The sequence below is a fragment of the Chenopodium album genome, chromosome 7 (assembly GCF_948465745.1).
Source record: "Chenopodium album chromosome 7, dcCheAlbu1.1, whole genome shotgun sequence".
NCBI classification, from domain to species: domain Eukaryota; kingdom Viridiplantae; phylum Streptophyta; class Magnoliopsida; order Caryophyllales; family Amaranthaceae; genus Chenopodium; species Chenopodium album.
In genome coordinates, this window is record NC_137840.1 from 38,948,516 (window position 1) to 38,955,129 (window position 6,614).

Below are 6,614 nucleotides of genomic sequence, written 5' to 3' on the forward strand. Positions count from 1 at the left end.
TACATCTTAAAATACAGCCGGGACCCACAAATACACTAACTTCGTATCGTGCTATACATAGCACGGTTCTGGGAGCCTGGGAAGAGAATTAGCCCACCAAAAACCCAAAAAACTATTGCCCATTACCAGGTATTGGCCCCCCTTGCCCAATACCTGAATTAAAAAATAATATTTCCTAATTAAAAAAAAGGCAAAATAAAAAAAAGGGGGTAAAATTAGAATGGGGTGGGTAAAAAAGAAAAAGGAGGAGAGAGAAGTGACTCTTTGCTGAAGTTACTCGCGAAAAAGAAGACTGGCGCCGGTGGTTTGGCGATTTTGGGGTTAAATTCCACCAAAAATCTGCAAATTTGGGCTTAAATTCCACCAAAAATCTACAAATCCACCAAAACTTCCACCTCAAAGAGGCGAATTTGGGCTGAAATTCCACAAAAAATCTGCAAATTATCCACCAAAACTTCGACCTTAAAGTGGTGATTTTGGGCTGAAATTCCACCAAAATTCTGCAAATCCAGCTTAATTCTAGTAAGATCTTTGCTGTATTTTAAAAGTAGTTATGTTAATTTTTTGTGAAAGTTAGGGTTGGTTAGTTAATCAACTATTGTGTTTTGTACAGGGAGAATTGTAAATGGAAGTTGGTGAAGCTTCATGTGGAAATGGTGACCACCATCAAGTAGAAGTGTTAGACTTGTATCCGGTTGAATTGGATGAGGTATGTTATTCCTGTTTGGATTTATAAATTGGATTTCCTTTGTTTTTATTTTTTACTTCTTCAATAGTCAAGTAAGAATGTTGTTGTAATTTTTTTTTATTAGTAAGAATGATATTTTATTTTGAATGATAATTTATTTTTTTGTTGTAATTAATTTGGAAATCCACCAAGTAAGAATTTTGTTGTATTTTGTGTTTATTAATAAGAATGTTGTTGTATTTTGTGTTTATTAGTAAGAATGTTTGTTAGTATACCTGAAATTATATGCTCTTGTTCTGTTGATTTTAGTCATATATAAGTTTGTGTGTGTTTTGATTGTTGAATGGAAATGTCTGACCAGTGCATCGTGCATAATGAGTAATATAATGACCAGTGCATAATGAGTAGTATAATTAAGCAATTTGTTAGTAGTGATACACAAGCTATAGAGTTTAAGGGAAGGACTGAGGAAAATACGTCTTGCATCAGAACTATCACCATCTTTATTATTCTGTTTTTATTTGTTCTTGTCTGATCTTGTGTTGGATACAAATGTAAATAATTTTCTTACCTGAGCTAGTAAAGAGTAAAGGCTGAATTATATACAAGGCTTACCCTCTTCAGCTTCTTTGCTGAAGTCAATTGTATGCTTTAGTAAGCATTTGAGAATTTTTACTTAATGGGGGACTTTTTGTGAAGTCAATTATTTGTGCTTGCTTAGACATGTTAAGGAAATGATTAATTTGTGTTAAATTTGACAGGTTGGGATCATGGGGACCCCAGTTAATGATGTGGTAGGGTCTGCTGTCTTTGTGGCTGGTTCAAATGAAGCAACCCCAACTCGGTGTGTTGTGGAGTGTGATGAAAGTGATTATGAAGAGTTACTGGACCATCCAGAAGTGGGTATGGTGTTTAGTACCTGGGAGAATGCTGATAAATTCTTTAGGAAATATGGTAAACAAAGGGGATTTGGTGTATACCGGGCAGCTGGAAATTATAAGATTGAGAATGGTAAAACAGACAAGAATAAGAGAAGGAGCTACATTTGGCGGTGTGAATGTGCGGGTAAGCCAGACTTACAAAGAAGGGTAAATGGGCAAAGGGTCTATGGTGGTCGTTTATCATTGGATCCAAACAGGAGGAAGACTAAGAAATGTGGTTGTCCTGTGGAAATGAGGGCTGCTTGTAAAGCTGATGGTTCATGGGAAGTGCGGAAGGCAATCATATAGAACATAAATTTTACAATCCAACTCCCCGAAAGTCTCGATATATAGCTATGTATCGACAGGATGAACTAACAAATGCAGTTAGGAGGAGGTTGTTCAATGACTGTAGTGCTAGGACTCAGGTTACTCAACTTCATCGCAGTTTAGCAAAGGAGCGGGGTGGGGTAGAGAACATGGCCCTTACGGAGAGGGACTTGAGGAATGTATTGGCTCGTGACAAGAAGTTGAAGTTAATGGGTGGTGATGCAAATGCTATGCTTGCCTATTTTGACAAGATGTGTTCGGATAATCAGAATTTTTTCCACAAGTACCGATTAGATAAAGAGGGTCGGTTAACGGATGTGATGTGGGTGGATGCTTGTAGTAGGGTAGCGTATCAAGAGTTTGGGGATGTTGTGTGTTTTGACTCTACATATGTTACCAATGATTATGCGCTACCTTTTGCCAACTTTGTGGGTGTAAATCATCACGGACAGACTATTCTTTTGGGATGTGCTCTATTATACCATGAGAACACCGATACTTTTGAGTGGTTGTTTGGCAATTGGCTTGATTGCATGGGTGGAAAAGTACCCGGTGGTTTCTTGACAGATCAATGTGCAGCAATGCGGAAAGCTTTGAGGAATGTTATGCCTAATTCTAGGCATAGGTGGTGCTTGTGGCATATTGTCAATAAGTTTGGTACGAAGCTCGGGAGCTATGCGAACTACCAGGAATTTCATGATGTGTTGCTTAATGTTATATATGACAGTTTGAGCGAAGATGAGTTTGAGATTAACTGGACGTTAGCAATGGAGTCTTATGGTCTCGGATCAGATGAGTGGCTTTCAGGTGATCTTAAATCCTCTTCTCTTTTATGTTACTAATGATATGTAATTTTTTTATGAATTACCTGAGGTTTATGGATAGTCTAACCTAGTACATAGGTCAATGAGAAGATCTAGAGTTTGGTTTTAATGTACGATGTATTCCTTATGAAGAGGTTATTAGTGTGATGGTTCTATTTTCAGAAATTTGGAGTTACTGAGAGTATCTTATGTAGAAAAATACAATTATTATTCTTGTATGAATTTGATGTATACATTGAAGTGCAAAAGGTTTGGATGGGGATTTGGGGACTGAGAGTCTGAGATTGACTGTTGTTGAAGCGGTTTATATAGCAAGTTAAGTAAGGCAGCGAGCTTCAAATACTATTAAGGTTTGTTTGAGTAATAAACTGTATTTCATTTATTTATGGGGAGGGGATAATACTTGTTGCAGTTGTATTGATTTAATAAGGAGCAGGAGAAGAACTAGATATGATATTTTCTAAAGAAAGGGAAACATAATTGTTCAGACGGAATCAACAATTCATCAGAGGTTTTTTTTAAACTTAATAAGTTGTCTGCACACATGGGCATAATGACGGAAAAAATAATATGTAACTCATAATTAAGGGTAGATCTATGTAGGATCCAAGGTGGCATGTTCCCAATTTTTATAATAACCTTTTAATGCAATGTATGATACAATAAATTAAATGTGTAAGCGTTACACAATTACACATTGAAACAATTATTTTATTGGTTGAGTCATACCCTTCACAGCACACGCACAGAAGTCCATGTTCCTAGAGATCTTTGGTCTTTGATCATAACTTTTGTAGTTGTAAGGACTAAGGTATTGAAAAGCTGCAATTGCTTGGAATTTAATTGTAGTTATAGTGAAATTTTTTAGACCATAAATATTTGAAACTTTGAAAGCTTGAATGTAGAGATTAATCAAGATATATTTTTATTTACATCTTTATTATATGTAAATTTCTTACATTTTAGTGTTATTGGAAGACAGGTATTGAAAAGCTGCAATTGCTTGTAAGGCATGTTTCCATTTTTTTTTTTTTTTTTTTTTTTTGACGGGGAATGATATGTATGTTAAAAATTAGTAAAAGTGATGGTTATTATGTGGGTGTTATGAGTAGCAATTGTAAATTGATATTAGAATGATGTCGATATTTATGCCATGTAAGAAATAGTATACCCAGGTATAATTTATGCTTTTTATATAAAAATGAAAATGGACATGTGTTTAACATATTAATATATACTTAAATTGAAAAATGCAGCGAATATTGGCAGACTGGTAAACAAGTTAAGCGTTGTTATTTTATTGTTTTTGTCTTAGGTCTGTATGAAGAGAGGCATATGTGGATCCCTGCCTACATGAAACACCTATTTTGGGCAGGGATGAAAACCACTCAGCGTTCAGAAAGAATTAACAACTTCTTTGACAAGTACGTGAATTGTGACACTCGTTTGTACCAGTTTGTGGAGAGGTATTGTGATGCCATGGAAAACAGGTCCAATGCGGAGAAAGAAGCTGATGCGAACAGTGCAAGGAGATTGAGGCATGTGATAACTGGTTTTGCATTTGAGAAAGCCTTTCAGAAGGTGTACACAGATGTAAAATTCGTCGAGGTATAGGAGCAATGCACCAGGCTAATGTACTTGAGCATTGTTGGGAAAAGGGAGGTGTCTAACAATGTTGTTGAACATTTGGTTCAAGATAGGGTTTGGTTCTATGATAAACAACTGAAAAAGGAAATTCCTATGGATAGGAAGAGAGTGTACACTTTAACATTCAACTCTGAAACAAGTGACGCTTCATGTGAATGCAAGCTTTTCGAATGTCATGGAATCATGTGTAGGCATCAGTTTAAGGTGTTTGACGATAATGGGGTTAAGGAAGTCCCTTCAAAATATATATTGAGGCGGTGGCGTAAAGATGTCCATAGGCGTCACACGCGGGATAAGGTGGCATACCATGATCCCACGAAAACGGAAGAAGTTAAGAGGTATGATAGAATAATGGTGCAGTTTGACAGTGTTTGTCTTAAGGCAGCAACTCGTCCAGAGTATGCTAAAATGGCGTTTGAAGCTATATGCAAGCTGGAAAAATCCTTGGATGCTACCATCCTAAAGGAAAGTGATAAGGGTGCTGCAATTGAAAACGAAAGTGTTAATGCAGCCAAGCTAAAGGAAAGTGATAAGGGTGCTGAAAGTGTTGGTAGTGAAGCTGCCACTATGGAATCTTCCCCTTCGGTGAATATGGATTTAGAAGGGATAGGTATCGTGCCGCCCTCTGATTTTACGGGATCGTGTATGGTCAGTTCTGCTTTGGGGTTAGACGATATATCCATTGACCCCGTAGTTAACACTCCAACTCAAGCTATAGTTGTTGCAAATGATGATTCTTCTGTGAATGACAACCTAACCCCAGCATCAGTGCAGAAGCCATTGTCTGTTGGCGATCCAATCTCTAGGAAAAAAGCACACCGACCGAGGTCTAAGAGTTTCCTTTCATTTGCTGAGAAATGTGCCAAGAATTCATTGCCCACACATAGTGTGCCAAACAATGGGGTATATGCGTTAACTTTTTTGTTTGTGTTTTATATGCGCTATGAGATATGAAGTCACAAAAATGTTTTGATGTTGATTAAAATATGTAGGTTTATGGAATTATGCTTTATCTATTCAATTTTTTTTTAATCTATTTTATATATATATATTTTTTAATTGATAACTCAGGTTGTTCAGCCTCAATGTAACGCTCCTAAGCCAAAAAGAAAAAGAGGAAGGAAGGCCAAAGATCAGGAACCCGCAACTGTTATGCATGTATGAACTTGATTTGTGAAATATGGCATTATGTTTTTTGTTAATGGTTTTGACATCTAAAGGGTGTTTTACTCATCACAGGGGCATTTTCAGGCTTCTCAAGCTGCAGTTCCGACAATGTGGGTAGGTGGAATAGGGTATGGCCCTGCATATGGTGAAGTTGGGTACTTTACGAGGTCTATTCAGTCCTGTCCCGAATGGGTTGCTCGTGATGTTTTTCCGTTCTCAGGAAGCTTTAGTGGGCCGTCGTACAATAACTAAAAGTGTAAAAGTGTTGTTGTGTTTTTTGGGCATCAAATGTTAGAACCTAATGCAGAAACAAAGTGTTTGATGTAGTAGTGTCTCGTATGAAAATGAAATCACTTTATGTCTCGTATGACATTTAAGCAATGAAAATGAAATCAGTTATGTCGTTCACTAATTCAGTTATTTTAAAATCAAAACTGTTAATTTCATTAAAAATACAGTTACTTGTTACCACTTAAAAATAGAATCATTTAAGTTCAACTCATACAAAATGAAATATTTATAAAACAATCTTAACAACAAATGCCAACTCTTACGAAATCAAATATTTAGGGATTTGAAAAGGTGGCATGTTAAAGTTGAAATTAATTTAAAATCAGTTATTGGTTTAACTAAAATTAACATTAACCCGAAAAACCAAAAAAGTGTAAAAATAACTTAACCGAAAAATGCATTCGAAGTTAGTGCTGTGAAAACCTGAACCGACCCGAAAAACCGACCTAACACGATTCGGATCTGACCTAACCCGAACTGAAATTTGACCAAACCCGTTTTAACCCGTCAAAACAGGAATTCAACCCGACTTGTTCCTAACTCGACCACAAATCCAACCCGACTCTAGCTACAAACCTGACCTGCTACAAACCCAATCTCCTAGAAACCAGACTCGAATTTCTCATGTTGGTATTGGAACAGAAATTGAATCCTAACTCTATTCCTTGAATATTTCACTTTGAAATTTGAGAGGTTAGTCACAATATGTTTTCCGCAAATTATTGAGTTGAAGGGTCGAACCCGACT

General features: G+C 36.5%; 1 pseudogene; it reads left to right on the plus strand.

The window, feature by feature from the left end:
- Positions 1–1,458: 1,458 nt before the first annotated feature.
- LOC145640180 (protein FAR1-RELATED SEQUENCE 6-like) lies at positions 1,459–5,363 on the plus strand (annotated as a pseudogene).
- Positions 5,364–6,614: the final 1,251 nt, after the last annotated feature.